At 37.0% G+C, this 20510-nt stretch overlaps 3 pseudogenes across 1 annotated transcript in view; 2 read left to right on the top strand and 1 right to left on the bottom strand.

Annotated features, from left to right (window-relative positions):
- Positions 1-9376, bottom strand: part of LOC143389930 (bifunctional purine biosynthesis protein ATIC-like) — a 33803-nt pseudogene extending 24427 nt beyond the window's left edge. Inside the window, exons 1-4 of the transcript XR_013090186.1 lie at positions 9358-9376; positions 8904-9030; positions 1977-2053; positions 987-1053 (exon numbers count right to left, since the gene is read on the bottom strand). The product of XR_013090186.1 is annotated as a bifunctional purine biosynthesis protein ATIC-like (transcript). The remainder of the gene's footprint in view (positions 1-986; positions 1054-1976; positions 2054-8903; positions 9031-9357) is intronic.
- Positions 4486-6462, top strand: LOC143389929 (glutamate dehydrogenase 1, mitochondrial pseudogene; annotated as a pseudogene).
- A 4618-nt stretch (positions 9377-13994) lies between the features above and the next one.
- On the top strand, positions 13995-14969 carry LOC143389949 (lymphokine-activated killer T-cell-originated protein kinase pseudogene; annotated as a pseudogene).
- Positions 14970-20510: the final 5541 nt, after the last annotated feature.

The raw sequence follows: 20510 nt of genomic DNA, 5'->3' as shown, positions 1-20510 counted from the left end.
ATGTCTCTGTATATATTTATTTATGTGTAATTTAATGGGATTTGTAAATATGCTGAGTCTGTTTTTTCGCCCCTTTTTTTTATTATTTATCTGGTGATCTCGTTTACCTCTTGTTTAGTGGGTTTTGAATCTTCCCTATTAGTTCCTCATGTGGTTCATGGTACTTATTTAGAAATTCAAGGTTTGGGGGATTCATGAGTTTAGCCCTGTTGTAGCATGTTAAAGATGACAATGAAACAGCTGAACAAATAAAAAAAAGTAAAATAAAATTTTATACATAATTAGTATTACATTTAGCTTTTCATTGAACTGAAAGAAAAAAAGTGATATTGGACCCTGGAAACAAAAATTTTAAACTTGAGTGGTTTGATAACCCTTCTATGTCTTGTGAGGAGGAAAAAAAAAAGTTTATTTTATTCTACTGTCCTCCCTTAAAAGCATCATTTGAGCAATAAATGAGTATTGTCTTTACACCAAGGGTTAGGGATTTTTCCTCTTTCTCTCACTCTTTTTGTTCAGAGAACTCCAAACATTTGGGACCACCTGGTATACTGTATTTTCACTGGCCATATTGGAAGCAGTTCTAGTTGTATTGTATTGAGTTGTGCTGGCAGTACTTTCCATGCCTGTCAATGTATCATAGTCCTTTGTTGCCCAGATAAATAAATATTTGATACGCTTAAAAAAAAAAAAAGAAAAAAGAAAATATACAGAGGCTGAAATGTGAAAAGTCAAAGGTTGAGTGAAGGGTTGTTTTCTCTCATATGTGAAAGGTAAAGAGGAAAAAGAAAAAGAAAGGTGAGGGGATCTCAGGAAAACTGAAGAGGTATTAGTAGAGGAAAGGAACCGGGGGAACAGAGGAGGGGAGAGAAAGATGGACTCTGCAAGGGCTTACAGTGAAGGAAAAATAGAGTGAAGAACATCAGGTTTGGCATATTCTTTGTCTTTGTTTCTTGATGTGTTAAAAGTTCAACTTCAATTTTTACCTTATAAGATTAAAATCAAGTCTGGCCATGTCAGCATTATCTTCTGGGATATTACGAGCCAGGATTCCTAATTTAAGAAAGTTAAAGATTAAGTTCAGAAAACAAGAAGGTACTTAATTTAATGAGGTCCCATCAATCAAGTTAAATCCTTTAATGCTCTTAATTATATAAATACAAAATGCACTTTAAGAGTTATTGAGCAAAAAATAATAGTGAGTATATTTAAAAATCTCTTGGATCAGTACCTAATATACCGTTCTTGAGTAACAAATGTAAAAATTGCAAAACAAATTTTATACCAATAGTGTCAAATCCATCACAGTCCAGATGTTCCCTAAGTCAACAGCTTTTCTGATGATCATTAGCCTTCCAGTTTTTGTTTGCCCAATTTTACTGCAACTGACAAGGTAGCAATATACTATTTATTACCATTTTTGTTTATTTGCAATTAACTGTGTCAGGCAAATGAATAAAGCACTCCAAGAAATATCCTTTAAAAATCAGGTATTTTGGGGGCTGGGGTTGTAGCTCAGTGGTACAGCATTTGCCTAGCATGTGTGAAGCACTGGGTTCTATCCTCAACACCCCATAAGAATAAATAAATAAAATAAAGATCCATCTACAACTAAAAAAATATTTTAAAAAAAATCAGGTATCTTCTGATTTTAAAAGTCTATACTTTACACTATAAAAACTAAATATTTTCAGTAACTCCAATAGGAAATACAACACTCTAAATTAGTAGTTACTAAGACAAGAGTAAGAGCAAGCAAAGTAAACAATCTTAATTAATCATGTAATAAGGTAAGGCAGATTTTAAACAGGTTCTAATGCAGTATGAAATTTGAAAGTTGATGTGACAAAACCAATATAACCTAACAAGCAGTAATTTTTTTCAGCTTATGACTTGCTTTCTTTCTCCTTTGTTCTATAAAGTTTTAAAATATTCTTATAAACCATTGATTGTTTTAAACTGAAAATATCACTTACCTGCATGGACTGCAGGATGCAAGGTTTTCACACGCCCCCCTAACATTCCAGGAAATCCAGTTATCTCAGAGACATCTCTGAAACACATAAACAGAATATTAGGACTATTTCTGAACTGTCAATAATCCAAACAGCTCCCATCAAGTCTATTGTTTTCATTTCAAGAGATTTTTTTTCACAGCCTGAATTGAACAAAAAAATTATTCCAGTGTCCTAAGTTTCTCACAATATTCGACTTCTTATTTTTTGGTAAAAAAATTGATTCCAGAGGTGCTTAACCACTGAGCTATATTCCTAGTTCTCCCCGAACTTTTTAAAATTTTTAGACAGGGTCTCACTAATCTACTTAGGGTTTTGCTAAATTGTTGAGGCTGGCTTTGAACCTCTGATTCTCCTGCCTCAACCTCTGGAGTCACTGGGATTCCAGGAGTGCACCACCTTGGCCAGGTACATTTCATTTCTTACATAAAATTCCATTAACTTTCCAAATAAATGTTATTCTATTTTCTAACTGAAGTATGTTTGGGGAAAACCAGTATACTAAAGCACTAATTTTACATTTTTTTCAGGAATCCAGAAATTGAATCATAAACCATACTAATTAAATATTAAGAAACAGATTCAACCTGAGAAGCAATTTGGCAGTATCTAATAAGAAGCATTAAAAATATTCTTATCTCAGAAATTAACCAAGTAGAAATAAGAATTGAGTTTTATGATTAAAAATGCATAAAAGTGGCATATCAAACAAGTGGAAAAAGAAACCTGTTCTGAAAAGTGAGGTAAGGCCTGATGTGGCAAGACATGCCCAAAATCCCAGCTACTCTGGAAACTGACACAAGAGGATCGCAAAGTCAAGGCCAGCCTCAGCAACTTATAGAGGTTCTCAGCAACTTAGTGAGACCCTATCTCAAAAAAAATTAAAATATGATAGGACTGGAATGAAGCTCAGGAATAGTGTACCTCTGGGTTCAACTCCTCATACCATAAAAAAGGGGGAAAAGAAGCAGTGTGGGTGTTATACAAAACGTCATTAAATACTATGTAAATGTTAAAACTACATAGAAAAATGATAACAGAGATCACAAAATATAAAGGGCAATTTTAAAATATTAACCCACATCAGTCAAGCTGACCACCAGAAAGCTACACACATAAACATTCTCTGGCAAAATTATAAGTTGTAATGATGTGGGAAAAGGCCCATAATATATATGAGCAAGGGGAAAAAAAAGCAAGAAGCAAAACTGTATTTTCTGTGTAAGCTATGAAGTAAAGTAAATGCTTATAAAAACACTGGAAGAAAGACATTAACATGTTGAGAATTATAAGCCCTTTTACTATCTTCTTTATAGATTCCCACACTTTAAAAATTTTTCTGCAATCAGCATATATGGCATTTATAGGAAGAAAATAATAAAATTTTAGAACAGCAAATTCTGAAAATAGGATACAGATTTCCTGAGTACACTACACAGGAATAAATTTAGTAAATAAAATTCAGTTCTTCCAACTAAAGATTATCACTTAAAACAGAGATAGCAGATTTATTCCTAGAAATAAACATGTGGGGTTAAAAAGCTTGTTATTCCTTTGTACTCAAGAATTTGTCTGTAACACATGTAGTCTTCTCTATTTACTATTGTATACTCTGAAACCTCACCAGTTGACCACACAAGACAATAGTTACCTTTTTGGGAAAGATCCTGGCCTCTTTGCCTGCTACATAAACACTCTACCACTGACTTACATACCCAACCCCCGTACAGATTTCTTTGTAACACAGTTTTCTTAATTGCCTAATAGCGACAATATTACCCATAGCAAAAATGTTACTGGGAGGACTATATGAGTTAATATACATAAAACACCCCTCAGGTAGGGCATGGTGGGACATTCCTGTAATCCCAGTGGCTTGGAGGCAGAGGAAGGAGGACTACAAATTCAAAGCCAGCCTCAGCAATTTAGAGAGGCCCTAAGCAACTAAGTGAGACTCTAGAGCCCAAAATAAAAAAAATAAAAAGGGTTGGGGATATGGCTGGGTAGCTAAGCACTCCTGGGTTCAATTCTTGGTACCAAAAAAACAAACAACAAAACATACCCCTCTCACCTGTCTTACTCCATTCAGTGAAGTTTATTGTGCTGGACTCTATGAAAGCCATTCATGGAGAACATTCTCACCCTTTAACAGGATAGAAACATATGGATCTTCTCAATTTTAAAAAAAAAAGAGATCCACCCGCCGGTGAGCATGCGCACCAACCGCCCGCGCCTGCGCGCCCCCGATGCCAGGCTGGCACGCGCCGCCGTCTGGGAGGCCGGGCGAGGCACCAGCGGAGGTGGAGGCCGAGCGCCCTGGGCGGCGCGCGCCCCCTTAAGTCCTTCCTCCCGTTAGACGACGAGCGGTCGAGGGGAGGGGACAGCCAGAAAGGCAGGAAGCTGCGGCTTAAAAGGACTGCCAGCGCCAAGTTCTTCCTCCCTCAGTCCCAGGCCTCCGAGCGCACCTCTTCTGCGGCCCGCTCGCCTCTCGCCTCTACTTTCCGCCATGTACTGCCGCCTGGGCGAAGCGCTGCTGTTGTCGCGCGCCGACCCGCTGCGCTGGCCTCTGCGGCCGCCGACTCAGCTACTGCGCTGCTGGGCTGGGCCCGCGGACAACCCGCCGCCTCCCCGCAGCCGGGATTCACGCCGCCCGCCCGGCGCCACTACAGCGAGGCGGCTGCCGACCGTGAAGACGACCCCAACTTCTTCAAGATGGTGGAGGGCTTCTTCGACCGTGGTGCCAGCATCGTGGAGGATAAGCTGGTGGAGGACCTGAAGACCCGGGAGAGCGAAGAACAGAAGCGGAACCGGGTGCAAGGCATCCTGAGAATCATCAAGCCCTGTAACCATATGCTGAGCCTCTCCTTCCCCATTCGGCGCGACGACGGTTCCTGGGAGGTCATCGAGGGCTACCGGGCCCAGCACAGCCAGCACCGCATGCCCTGCAAGGGAGGTATCCGTTACAGCACTGATGTGAGTGTAGATGAAGTAAAAGCATTGGCTTCTCTGATGACTTATAAGTGTGCAGTGGTTGATGTGCCATTTGGGGGTGCTAAAGCAGGTATTAAGATCAATCCCAAGAACTATACAGATAATGAATTGGAAAAGATCACAAGAAGGTTCACTATGGAGCTCGCAAAAAAAGGTTTTATTGGTCCTGGTATTGATGTGCCTGCCCCAGACATGAGCACGGGTGAGCGAGAGATGTCCTGGATCGCTGACACCTATGCCAGCACCATAGGGCACTATGATATTAATGCACATGCCTGTGTTACTGGTAAACCCATCAGTCAAGGAGGCATCCATGGACGCATTTCTACTACTGGCTGTGGTGTTTTCCATGGAATTGAAAACTTCATCAATGAAGCTTCTTACATGAGCATTTTAGGAATGACACCAGGATTTGGAGATAAAACATTTGTGGTTCAGGGGTTTGGTAACGTGGGCCTGCACTCTATGAGGTATTTACATCGTTTTGGTGCTAAATGTGTTGGTGTTGGTGAATCTGATGGGAGTATATGGAATCCAGATGGTATTGACCCAAAGGAACTGGAAGATTTCAAACTGCAACATGGATCAATTCTGGGCTTCCCCAAAGCAAAGGTCTATGAAGGAAGCATCTTGGAGGCTGACTGTGACATACTGATCCCTGCTCCCAGTGAGAAGCAGTTGACCAAATCCAATGCACCCAGAGTGAAAGCCAAGATCATTGCTGAAGGTGCCAATGGACCAACCACTCCAGAAGCTGATAAGATTTTCCTGGAGAGGAACATCATGGTTATTCCAGATCTCTACTTAAATGCTGGTGGAGTGACAGTATCTTACTTTGAGTGGCTGAAGAATCTGAATCATGTCAGCTATGGCCAATTAACCTTCAAATATGAAAGGGATTCTAACTACCACTTGCTCATGTCTGTTCAAGAGAGCTTAGAAAGAAAATTTGGAAAGCATGGTGGAACAATTCCTATTGTACCCACCGCAGAGTTCCAAGACAGGATATCGGGTGCATCAGAGAAAGACATTGTGCATTCTGGCTTAGCCTACACCATGGAGCGTTCAGCCAGGCAAATTATGCGTACAGCCATGAAATATAACCTGGGCTTGGACCTGAGAACAGCTGCTTATGTCAATGCCATTGAGAAAGTCTTCAAAGTATACAATGAAGCTGGCGTGACCTTCACATAAATGGATCATGGTTAACTTCCTCACCACCCTCTGTAACTTCTGCTGACCTATCACAGGTTTACATGTAACTGCAGAAATCTTTCTCTCATGACTCATTAAAGAATGGACACTGTTCTAAAAATGTCAATTTGATTCAGCCCCTTAAGAAAGAAATTAAGTTTAGGGGATTGTGTACAATCTGATGAGTGTGAAAGTAGAAATTACCTATTCCAGAAAGCCACTTAGGCAATTTGCTTTTAAATAAAAAGTATCTTCCACCTGACTATGCTGCCTTGCTCCAGGGCTCTTCCCAACACTGTCAGGGTTGTTGCCAAGGAAAGCAGTCAAGAACAGTTACTCGGTTTTGCTCTGGCAGGTCTGGGACATGCTGTAACTTTGATACATGTGAGAATTAGATATATGGTTTTTGAAAGGTGGCATGGTCCTCAAATGAGTTATTGGTATTTTACATCTGCGTAATAACTCAATTTTATAAGTTGCAAAAAAAATAAAAGCTGTCTCGTATGCATTTTATTCTCATAGAATAAAATAAGTACATGCTACTGTAATAAAATTGCCTTTAATCACTTAATAAGCCTAACCTTGACTCAAGCAGTGAATGCCAATAAACACAGTAAATGAAAAAAGCTAGTATTTTTATAACATAAAGTAATATCATTTATAGCTTATCAGTCATATATTGTCCAGCAGAAATAAAAAGCCTGATGGAGATCTGTCTTCATACCTGGAAACATTGGAGGCTATTTTTGTTAAAACTATCAGAATTTGCTAACTGCCATTATGACACATAATCCAAAGAATGTAGTAATCTCCTTATCATGTTAATTAATTGTTCTTCCCTTTTGAAGTTTATTGTGTTGACTAAACCATAATTCAAGTAGAGTGTCCCAAGAAAAACCACTGGGCTCCCTGTTTGGAGTCCAGCTGGCTCTGAGCACTGCTGATGGCCCTGACTCAACCTGTGTGTCCTCCCCTTCTGGAGGCTTTGCATTCTGCACCCAGCTTCATTAACAGCATTAACAGCAGGCTGAAAACAATATAGGTTCTAGTGTTTAGAAACTATGTTTCCAGGGCCTTTTGGCCTTTTGAGCAGTGTCCCAATGAAGTTCTAGATATTTATGTAAGAATGAGCTCTTTTTTTTTCCTTCTTTTTTATTTTAACGATAATGCCCTTTAACAGATTTCTAACTACTTTGTAACTGCATGACTTAACCTGGTGATAAAAGCAGTTATTAAAAGTTAAAATTTAAATTTTTAATAAAAAAAGAAAATAAAAAAAAGAAAAACTATCATAATGGGGGTAAGTGAGGAGTAGGTAGAGACAGAAATAACAATAACACTGGAAAGTTGATGACTATTTAAACTCGATAGCACACACATAAGAGGTTATTATTATTTTACACATTATATTCATTATGCCTAGAATGTTTCCATAATACAAGGTTTGAAGGAGAAAAAGGTGGGGGCAGAAGAGAACTGACCCCAACTCAGCCCAATGGAAAGAAGATATATGGACTCCATAGTCTCATCCTGCTGCTCTTCAGAAGAATAGACCTGCCAGTTTTCTGTGATTCTCACAGACCTCACATAAGAGAGGAAATGCTTATAAAAACACTGGAAGGAATACATCAACATGTTGAGAATCAGAAGCCACTTTTACTACCTCAGTGTTAAGATGTAAAAAGGATTTGAGAAACTCCAGGGTGCAGAGGTACACATCTGTAACCCCAGTTACTTGGGAAGCTGAGGCAGGATGATTCCAAATTTGAGGCCAGCCTGGGAAACTTAGTGAGACTCTGTCTCAAATTTTCTTTTGTAAAAAGTGTGTGTGGTGGGGTAGGAGGTAGTAGGGAGCTGGGAAAGTAGCTCAGTGGTAGAACACCCTTGATTCAATTCCCAGTACTGGAAAAGGACAAACAAATTTTATAGAAAGCATTTATTTAATAAAGCTTTCTCTTGGCATCTGAACTTGTACATCTAGGGAGGCTCTGCTCATGCACCACAGAATTACAAGAAGAAAAATGTGGATAATCCACATTGACATGGTCTGGAGGGCCAGAAGTGAACTTTTCACACAGCAACAAAGGCAGTTTTATCCCTTTTCTAAAATCTCTCTCAGAGGTTGATATGGCCTTCCTCTGAACTCTCACTACAGTTTATTATATCTGTCCTTTATCATTTTCCGCCTTTCAGTGGCCTTCCCTCCTCTCCAGCCATAATGCACGTTTCTTGAGGTCTGGAATGGCCTTCTGCTTTATCTTCTGGACATCTCCTTCCACTGCCTAGTAAGGTAATAAATGAGTCAATGAATGACTTGTTCTTTCTTTCATTCTGTTAGGGGAGGTGCCAAGGGGAAGTAAATGTGATTCTTCGAAATGTAAACAGCTTTATTAAACAGTTAATCATGTGAACAGAGGGAATTATAACTTTTGAGTTCATCGTGCATAATAGATGACCCACCTAAATTAATCTGGGGTTCTGAAACTACCTGGGTTCCAATCATACACCTTACTTGACTCTAGATCTATTAAGTTACTAAACTTTTGAGGCTCATTTTCCTCTTTCATGAAGTGGGTGAGGACTGCACCAACCTTGCAGCGTTACTCAGTATAAGGAGTTTTATTCAGGGTACCTGGATTACATTCTTTTCTGGATGGATCACTTTCTGCCTGGACTTACCTTAAAAACTAAATTGTGCCTTACCTGACTGCCAGGCCAGCATCTCTGAGAGCTTTTGCAGTTCCTCCGGAAGCAACCAGATTCAAACCAAGAGACGTTAGGTTTCTGGCAAATTCCTCAAGGCCAGTTTTGTCAGAGACACTGAACAAGGCTGAAAGAGAAGGCATTTTTTGCTCACTATTTGCAGTATGTTACATTGCTTCTCCAAGGCCTGGGGGAGGAAACTCATGCGTGACAAGGCCAGAGTCTGGGCCTACGACAGGCAGGCCCTGCCCCGAAGCCACCTGGGTCGAAAGCTGGCGAGCCCGGAGAAGGAGACGCTGCGCGGGGACAAGCGGGCTCTGGGCACCGATCGCAGCCCACAGAGGGGTCCACAGCCCAGCCCAGCCCAGCCGGCGGTGGCCGCCCGGCCACAGTCATGGTGGGACACCGAGCTGCAAAGCAAGCTCGCAGATAGCGCGGCTCGCGAGGGCCTCACGGAGCTGGCCAGGAGCCATGGCTGCAGCACCTAGTCCGGAAGAGCGCGGCGGCTGCGGGGACACCACGTTCGAAGGAGGAGGCGCCCGCAGGGACTGTCCGGTGCAGGAAGCGGGAGGGCTGGACGGACACAGTCCTGTCACATGACATAAGCCCCACCTGGGTCCCGCCCTACCTCGGAAGTGCAATTGGAGCCTCGGGCTGAGACCCGAGCAGGGTGGGGCTCCGGGTGGAGCTTCAAGATCCGGAATTTGAACTGGAAGGGTTCCCGCCTAGGATTCCAAAATAACCGGCCTGCGACACGATCTGCCAGTGTCCCGGAGAGTGCGGCCACTCCACAGCCTCTGGAGCAAACTCCTGGTGCCCACGGTAGCCTGTCTCCGGAGGCTGGAACGTGGATTGAAGTGACAACGCAAGATGCTGAACACAAGTAAAGGAACCTCAAGGGACAGTTCTTAAGAGTGGAAAAGTTCGAAAAGATTTTGGCAATCATCTAGCAATGCTCCTGTTTCAATAGGTTTGAAAAATGAAATCGAGGTCTACTTATTAAGTGACTGACTGGAGAGTGCCCAGATCAGAGCCCAGAAGAAGTGAAACGGACATCCATTTGAGTTGGCTTATTTCACTTATAAAATTGCCCGTAATCTGCATAAATAAAGATGCTATGTTTCTTGCAAATCTGTAAATGTTGTTTTGCCCCAAGACTAGAGGAGAGGAATGATACTGGTTAAATGGGGAGGGAAAAGACCTTAATTCATTTAAAACAGGAAAAGCAAAATTGAACACATTTCGGTTTCTGTTTTTTTTTTTTTTTCTTTTTGAAATAACACATTTGCTTAAAATAAATACACAAGATAGGCTGTCCACACAAGCCTATTTTAGTATTCTTCTTTAGAATTGTATTAAAAATAGTAACATGCCCTTTTGGGGAGTGGGGAAAAGTGTAATGGCGATTGAATCCAGGGAGATTTACCTCTGAGCAACATACCCAGCCCCCACTCTTTTTTCTTTTCTGTCCAGGTTAGCCTGGAATTTGCCATCCTGATTCTTCAAAATATAAACTATAATTTATTATATCTGTCCTTTTCACTTTCTGCCTTTCCTCCTACCTCCACCTCCCCAATCACTGGGATTACAAGTGCATGACACTTCACCTGGAGCCTTTTATTCTTAGCCCTGAGGCTCACATTAGATGGAAAGGAGTCTATTTCTTTCCGTTATTTCTCTTCCTCTAATGCTTCTGGCTGCTCCTTTTAATTCCCAAAATAAATACTTATTAGCTAGAATAAAGGTTTATTTATTTATTTAGCACTGGGGATTGAACTCAGGGACTTTTTACCACTGACCCATACACCCTTCCCCAGTCCTTTATTTCATTTTTTAAATTTCTGAGGCTGGCCATGAATTTGTGATCCTCTTGCCTGAGCTTCCTAAGTCCCTGGGATTACATGCCTGCCTCACCATACCCAGCAAGAATTCTATTTTCGACCTCTAAATTTGTTTGACACCTTATTCTGGATTTTCCAAACATTTCAAAGAGAAATGTTTTAAGATTACTGCAGTACCTTCAGAGTGTCTCAGAGTGTGGTATTTTTCCCATTTCTTTTTGGTTTTTGTGTGCCAACTTTGAAATTTGAAAGTCGAGATTTGTCACCAAGGAATAGAACTATAGACCAATATTCCTGATGAACTGAAATGCAAAAATACTTAATAAAATATTAGCAGACAGATCGTGTTTGGCAACATATTAAGAAGATTATACACCATGAGCAAATTGGTTTATTCCAGAGGTGCAAGGATTGTTTTATATATGCAAATCAATAAATATAATCCATTAAATAAATAAAATTAAGAACAAAAATCACTTAGTCATCTCAATAGATCAGAGAAGGTCTTTGACAAAATACAGTACCCATTTATTATAAATAACACTGAAAAAACTAGGGATAGAAGGAACCTATCTCAACATCATAAAAGCTATAAATAAAAATCCAAAACCAAACTCAGGGTAAATGAGGAAAAACTGAAAGCATTTTCTTTAAAATCTGGGACAAAAAAAGGACAGCCACTCTCACCACTCCTGTTTAATAATATAGTACTAGATATACTAGCCAGAGCAATTAGGTAAGAGAAGGAAATAAAAGGGATAGAAATAAGAAGGGTAGAAGTCAAATTATCATTGTTTACAGATGATATGATCCTATACCTAGAAGATCCAAAGAACTCCACTAAAGGACTACTAGAGCTAATATACAAATTTGGCAAAGTAGCAGGTTACAAAATCAACATAAAAAATTAATAACTTCCCTATATACCAACAATGAATCTGCTGAGAAAAATATCATGAAAACAATTCCATTCCATTCACAGTAGCCTGGGGGAGGCAGGGGAACAACTAGAAATAAATCTAACTGAGGAGTTGAGAGACCTCTACAATGAAAAATATAGAACAAGAAGAAAGAAATTGAAGAAGCCTTCAGAAGATGGAAAGATCTCCCATGTTCATGGATAAGCAGAATTAATATTGCTAAAATGGCCACACTACCAAAAGCAATACACAGACTCAATACAATTCCCATCAAAATACCCATGACTCTCTTCACAGAACAAGAAAAAAAGAGTCCTAAATTCATTTGGAAGAATAAAAGGCCCATAATAGCCAATGCAATTCTAAGCCAAAAAGCAATGCTGGACATCACAGTAGCTGACTTTAAATTATACTACAGAGTTACAGTAACAAAAATTGCATGGTAGTGGCATAAAAACAAGATACATATACCAGTGGTACAGGGTAGAAGACACAGATACAAACCCACACAGATATAGTCACTGATCCTTGACAAAAGTGCCAAAGCATACACTGGAGAAAAGACAGCCATTTAATAAATGGTGCTGGGACAACTGGTTATCCATATGTAGAAGAATGAAACTAGACCTTTAGCTCTCACCTTGCACAAAAATCAACTCAAAATCGATCAGACATAGGAATTAGATGAGAAACTATACAACTCCTAGAAGAAAATATAGGGTCAACATTCTAGCATATAGGCACAGGAAATGACTTTCTCAATAGAACTCCTAAAGCTTGGGAAATAATGCCAAGAGTAGTAAATGGGATGACATCAAATTAAAAAGCTTATGCATAGCAAAGGAAACAAGAATGTGAAGGGAAACCAACAGAATGGAAGAAAATCTTTGTTAGCCTATTCTACTGACAGAGGATTAAGTTACAGAATATATAAAGAACTCAAAAAACTTTACACCAAAAAAAAAAATTAAATAACCCAATTAATAAGTGGGCAAATGAATTAAACAGACACTTCTCAAAAGAAGAAATACAAATGGCCAACAAAGATATTAAAAAATGTTCAACATTATTAGCAATTAGGGAAATCCAAACCAAAACTATACTGAGATTTCATCTCACACCAGTCAGAATGGCAGTCATCAACAATACAAATAATAAAATGCTGGAGAGGATGCGGAGAAAAAGGAACACTTTTACACTCTTGGTGGCATGTTAGATTGTACAACCAATATGAAAATCAGTATGGAGTTTCCTTTAAAAGTTAGGCATGGAACCACCATATCACCCAGCTATGCCACTCCTCAGTATTTATCCTGAAGAACTGATGTCATCATGCTACAGTGATGTATGCATAACCAAGTTAAAGCAGCACAATTCACAATAGTCAATATAAATTACTAATATCAGAATTAAAGGGAAATAAAACTATATAGGTCCTACAGACATAAAAGAGAATAGAGAGATATTTTAAACAATTTTATACAGATAAATTTGACAAACTATGCAAAATAATTTTTAATAAAACCCAAGTTATCTAATTGATCAAAGGAAAATCATAAAATCGGAATCACTGTTGAACATATTAAATCTATAATTTATCCCCAAAGAAAATTTCAAATCTGATGTCTTTCAGAAAGGTAATTTCATCAAAATATTTAAGAAATAAATAATTATCAGTCCTACCCAATTTCTTTTAAGGAATAAAGAGAACAATTTTTTTCCTAGCTCATTTTGAAGCTATCATAACCCTGACACAAAAATATGACAAAGACATTCCAAGAAGAGAAAATTATAAGGCTTATGAACATATGTACAAAAATTAAAACAAAGTATTAGATAGTTAAATCCAGAGAATAAATACAAAGAATAATATATTATGACCAAATTTGGCTTTTTTTCAGAAGTAAAAATTGGTTTAAACTTTGAAAGTTAATCAGTATTATTCATCTTATCAACATAATAAAGATGAAAACCATAGGACCATCTCAACAAATACAAAAAGACCTCCAATTAAGTTAGCCACTAGTTCATAAGAAAACTCAGCAAATTGGGGATAGGAGAAAACTTTTTTATTTTTATTTTTTTATTTTTTAGTAGATGGACACAATTTCCTTTATTTGATTTATTTATTTTTATGTGGTGCTGAGGATGGAACCCAGTGCTTCATGCATGCGAGGCTTTTCTTCTGTAGCTTCACCACTGAGTTACGACTCCAGCCACAGAAGAGGACTTCTTTAAGATGATAAAGGTTATATATAAAAATTCTAGGGCCGAAAGTGAGCAATGCCGGTGCGGATTGGAGAGCTACCTGACCTAGAGTGGTTTTTACAATGGAAGGAACTGATAATTTCAAGACACCAAGCAAATTATCTGAAAAAAAGGAAATCTGTGTTATGTTCAACTCCATATATAACTATCCTTGCCTCTCCATTTATGCAGAAGCTTGACTTTGGGACTGGGGTAAATGTTTACCTAATGAAAAGATTTCCAAGAGGTTTGTCTCATTCTCTTTGGGCTGTGAAAAAGATTAATCCCATCTGCAGTGATGATTATCGGAGTATATACCAAAAGAGACTGATTGATGAAGCTAAGATTTTGAAAAGCCTTCATCATCCAAACATTGTAGGTTATCATGCTTTTACTGAAGCCAGTGATGGCAGTCTGTGCCTTGCTATGGAGTATGGAGGTGAAAAGTCTCTAAATGATTTAACAGAGGAACAAAATAAGACAGCCAGGATGCCTTTCCAGCAGCTGTAATTTTAAAAGTTGCTTTGAACATGGCAAGAGGGCTAAAGAATTTGCACCAAGAAAAGAAACTGCTTCATGGAGATATAAAGTCTTCAAATGTTGTAATTAAAGGTGATTTTTAAACAATTAAAATCTGTGATGTAGGAGTCTCTCTACCATTGGATGAAAATATGACTGTGACTGATCCTGAGGCCTGTTACATTGGTACTGAGCCATGAAAGCCCAAGGAAGCTTTGGAGGAAAATGGTATTATTACTGATAAGGCAGACATATTTGCATATGGCCTTACTCTGTGGGAAATGATGACTTTATCTATTCCACACTTTAATTTTTATGATGATGATGATGATGATGAAGACTAAGCTTTTGATGAAGGTGACTTCAATGATGAGGCATATTATACATCTTTGGGAACCAGGCTACCTATTAATATGGAAGAACTGGATGAATCCTTCCAGAAAGTAATTGAACTATTCTCTGTATGGACTAATGAAGATCCTAAAGATCGTTCCTCTGCTGCACACATTGTTGAAGCTTTAGAACTAGATGGCCAGTGACCATGTTCATGACCACCTCACCATGTGTAGTTTGTGTCTATAACTGTTCTGTTTATTTGGATACATTTATATAGTTACTATGATACTACACAGTTACTAGTCTCTGAAAGAGGCCTATTGTAGGACCATAGTACTGTTAACATTTGAATTACTTCTTAAGGCTATTTTTTATATTTGCATGATAAGCACTCAGTATTATACTGGATTTTCTGTGAAGTTTAAAAAACTCACTCTGCAGTCCCTTAAATGTTGCTTATATAGAGCTAAAACACTAGCAATAAATGTTGTAAACTGTCTAATATTAATTTGAATTGGATGACCATAACTTTTACTAATGATCGTTGTTACATATTTTCTTTTTATTTTCTTTCTATTAAAATTAGCACTTTATACAGTGCAAAAGCCTGCATTTGCTTCTAGTTTTTTGGCTGATGTACTTATTAAGTGGTCACTAGAACTTGAAGAAAAAAAATGACTCAATAGAAAACTCCTTGGGTAGTTTGATTCTTTGGCTTGTCTTGCTGTCTTGGTTCTCCCCAGTCTTAGTTGTTTACTTTAATTTACTTAATGCATTTTCTGTAATGATTCCTTTTTTAGTTTTTATTTATTAATCAAGATTGTATAAAAATAATAGAACTCAAGTAGGGCAATACAAAATAAAGGATAGTTTTCATACTGAAAAAAATAAAAAAATAAAAATAAAAATTCTACTGTTACATATCTAATGATTAAATGTCAAGTGCTTTCTCTGAGTTCAGAAATAATTCAAGTATATTTAATTACACTATTAATCATTGCCTCTGTAGGTTCTTGTGAGTGTAAGAAGGCAATAACAACAACAAAAATTGTAAGGTATAAGTAATGGAAAGAAGGATCTAAAGCTGTCATTCTGGATGACATGCTTTCAACATAAAAAAACTCAAAATAATATATACACAATTAGCATTAGTAAATTCACTTAGATCACTGGATATAAAACCTAAGGTATATATGTATTTGCAAAAAGAATTAATAAATAAAATAATATTTAAGCAATTAATTTCATTGGAAAACATCATGTTTCTAGAAAAAATCTGAGGAAAGACATGCAAGATGACAAAACTGAAAACTACAGAATATTTCAGGGAAAATTAAAGATCTGAATAGAGGACTAGATATACCATTCTCATGGATTTGCAGATTCAATATTGTAAAAATGCCAATTCTCTCTAAATTAACTTATCAATTCCATGCAATCTCAGCCAAGATCTCATTGTGTTTTTCTGTGGAAATTTATTAGGGGCATCTAAAATTTATAAGGGGATGCAAATGGCCTATAATAGTCAAGAAATCAAGAAAAAGACATTGTTGGAGAATTTACTACCATCATATAATAACATTTAACATAAAGTGATATTGGCCAAATTATATTGTGTGGATGAACTAATACATAACAACAAATTCCACCATTATGTACAATTATAATGCACCAATAAAAAATGTGCTGGGAGAGCTAGATGTAGTGTCACATGCCTGTAATTCCAGGGTCTTGGGAAGCTGAGACAGGAGAATCGTGAGTTCAAATCCAGCCTCAGCAAATAGTGAGGTGTTTATCAACTCAGTAAGACCCTGTCTCTAAATAAAATACAAAATAGGGCTGGAGATGTGGCTCAGTGGTTGAGTGCTCCTGAGTTCAATCTCTGATACCAAAAAAAAAATGTGGAGGAAAAAAATTTTAATTTGATTTTTAAAAATTCTTACTATAAAGCTACACTATTTAAGACAGAGGGGTATTTATGTGATAATATATAAATATACCAGTAGAAGAGAAGGGCCTAGAAATAGGCCACACATATATAGTAACCTGATGCATAACAAAGATGCCATTGCAATTTTGTGGTGATATGATTTCTTTTTTTTTCCCAATAAATTGTGCTGAGGAGCAATTGGATAATTCATATGACAGAAACAGACTTTAACTCTACTGTCTTGATCCATCTTTTACTGCTATAACAGAATGCCAAATATTGGGTAATTAATAAAGAAAATAAATTTATTTCATTCACAGTTCTGGAGGCTTGGAAGTCCAAAATCAAGGGGATGCATCTGGTAAGGCTCTTCTTGATGCATTATAACAGCGCACAAAGACCCACATAGTGGGAGAGTGTGTACAGGAGAGAGAGAAAGAGAGAGAGAGAGAGAGAGAGAGAGAGAGAGAGAGAGAGAGAGAGAGAGAGAAATAGAGAAACTTGCTTTTACCAGAAACCCTCGCAAATGATGGCATTATTCCATTCATGAGAGCAAAGCCTATTTCACACCATTTACAAAAGTTAATTCCAAAAGGATTGTAGGCCTAAATGTGAAAAAAATAATAGTAATATTCTACAAGAGGGGTTGTAGATAGTAAACATTTTCAGCTTTGTGGGCCCTAGGGTCTCCAACTGCAACTACTTGGCTCTGCTCTTAGTAAAAAGACCCCTAAGAATATGAATCATAAAAGAAAATATTAATAAAGTTCTGAAGTTTTGTTTATCAAAAGACATTATTAAGAGAATGGAACAGCAAGACAAAATCTAGTAAAATATTTGCTATATGTATCAGTAGGGATATGTACACATATCATATATGTTGCATATCTGTGATACCTAAAGATTGCTTAAAAATCAAAAAGGAAAAGGCAAGTAAATCAACAAACAAAACGAGCAAAAAATTTGAGTTGGCATTTTACAAAAGAGAATATCAATATCGACATATGTCATGAAAAGATGTTCCACGTGATTATTTATCAGTAAACTACAAATAAGAATAAACCATAAAGAGGTATCAATATAAGCCCAACAGAATGGCTAGCTAAAATGAAAAACGCTAACAATATGAAGTGTGGAAAGGCCATGGAGCAGCTAGAATAGGAAGTTTTATATAATACAAATGAGAGTGTAAATTTGTATAACAAGTTTGAACTGCTGAGGTCTACTAAAACTTCCACTATGATCTAGAAATTCTAATACTAGGTATATAAGAGAGGGGTATAGATATGAAAAGCAAAAGGAATGTGTAGGACCATTCACAGCAGTTTTCTTTATGATAGCCATAAACTGGAAATAACTCAGATGTCTATCAACAGCAGAATTGATAAACTGCGGTACACTCATACAATGAAATACCATATAGCAATAAGAATTTTTTAACACTGATGAGTATACAAGACATGATACCAGAGAAAAGACAATACATGAAATTGGAAAAAGCAGTAAGGGTCCATCTCTACAAAATTCATGGTCAGAAATAATAATCTATGGTGATTAAAGTAAAAATAGTGATTACTTATGGTGTAGGCACAATGAAGCATTCCGGGTAGCAGAAATATTTTGTATCTTGGTGGTTACATGAGTAATACATATGTAAAACTTATTATAATTTGATAATTTATCATTTGTGCATGTTTTGTCTATCTTAATTTGCGATCAAAATTTTAAAAGTCAAAAACCTTACACAAACATATTTTCATTGAAAGATTCAAATAATACCCAAATACTGACAGTAAGACATTAATCTTGCCATTATTTCCTACTCTTTCTCACTGTTCTCCCTAGAGACTACAATTGTGAGCATAAGTCCTAATTATCTATGTGAATGTAATATAAGAAATTCATTTTTGCAAGCTGGGATTTTGGCTCAGTGGCAGAGCACTGGCCCGCAAGTATGAGGCACTGGGTTCGATCCTCAGCATCACATGAAAATAAATAAATAAAATAAAGATATTGTGTTCATCTACAACTAAAAAATTACTAAAAACTTTTTTTTTGCTTATAATTTAGTCTTACTTTTCAAAATACGTCTCCCAGCTCTTTGTATGTTTAGTGCACATCATCCTCATTTTTAAAAAGCTGCATCATGTTCCAAACTATAAAAGTCATATAATTTAATCATCTTTTTACTAATTGAAACTTCAATTATTTCTAATTTTTCACTATTTGAAACAATACTTCAAGAAGCATATGTCAATATTCTTAGAGCACACTACAATATATTGATTTGCACTATGCACAATTAATTTCTTTAGGCTAAAATTGTGGAAATAATATTGTTAACTGAAGGAAAATTATAGTGCAAAAATTTAGGTACATTTTGCAAAATCGTCTTGAAGTAGGTCTTACAGGTTATATTCTAATCAACTGTCCATAAAAATATCTAATTTCTCACATGTTTATAACTGGATGTATCAATCTTTTAAAATTTTGCTCAGTAAGGGCAAAACAAACAAAAAACCCCTGAAACTCATTGTTGTTTTAAGTTATATTTCTATGCATCATTTACATTTCTTGTGAAAGTGACTATATTTTTTGCCCCATGTTTTTACTAGTCTTCCTATTTTAATTGATTATTTTGGACTTTATCATGAATAATAAATATATTTTAATAAATATTGAAAATATTTTCTCTTAGTTTGCCACTTGTAAATTTTCTTTTTTTTTCACATGGCGTTACCTAGGTCTCTCACAATAATATTGAAAAAGCTTTAGTGGGAAAACTTTTATTCATCATTAGATGTGAGGCTGGTATATGCATATATCACTCATTAAGATAAGAAAATTTCTCTGTAATTCTGTTGAACTAAAATGGTTTGCTTTCTACTTAAAAATGCTAGTGTCACCACAGGTGGTGGTAAGTGCCTTTAATCCCAGGAACTCTGCAGGCTGAGGCAAGAAGATCACAAGTTTGAGGCCAGCCTGGGCAACTTAGCAAGTCACGCCTCAAGTTTTTAAAAAATAAAAATAAAAAGGGCTGTTGTTTACTGGTACAGTACCCCTGGATTTTCCCCAGTGCTGTAAAAATAAAATAAAACTAATATTATATAACATAAAAATACGAGTGTCCAATTGCATCAAATATTTTTTGCTCTCCTTAAGATAATTATACTTTCTTTAATTTGAATATAATGATTTACATTAATATATGCTGAATTTCAAATCAGCCTTGGATACCTGAGATAAATCCTACTTATATTTTAAGAATGTATTCTGAGAAGTCAAAAGTCTAAAGTTTTCTCTAATATGCAGAAGTTATGGCAAAACAAGAGAATTTAGAAAAGGGGGGGACACCAGAAAATCGAAGGGATATCATTGTAATAGAGAAGAGACGTTGAGGGGGAAGTGGAGAGAGATGGGAAAGGGGAAGAACAGAAGAATGAGGTTGACCAAATTATGCTGTATGCATGTGTGAATGTACCACAGTGAATTCACCTTTGTCTATACCTATAAAATACCAATTTATAAAAACAACAAACAGATGGGTGAAAGGCAAATGGAGTAGAGGAGGGGGAATCTGGGTGAGAGGGCAGGGGAGAAAGGAAGGGAAAGAAGAGGTACTGGGGACTGATAGGAAACAAATTATATTCCATGCATGTGTGATCATGTAAATATGAACCCTGCTATTATGTGTAACTACAATGTACTAATAAAAAAATTTTAAATAAAGTTAAACAAATTCTGTGTTCATTTTGCTAATACTTAGAATTTCTATATCTGTGTTCATGAATGAGTGTGTTTTCCTTATATAATT

The sequence above is a fragment of the Callospermophilus lateralis genome, unplaced genomic scaffold, assembly GCF_048772815.1.
Source record: "Callospermophilus lateralis isolate mCalLat2 unplaced genomic scaffold, mCalLat2.hap1 Scaffold_74, whole genome shotgun sequence".
Classification (NCBI taxonomy): domain Eukaryota; kingdom Metazoa; phylum Chordata; class Mammalia; order Rodentia; family Sciuridae; genus Callospermophilus; species Callospermophilus lateralis.
The sequence above is the reverse complement of the archived record's forward strand: the minus strand, read 5'-3'. Positions and strand labels throughout refer to the sequence as shown.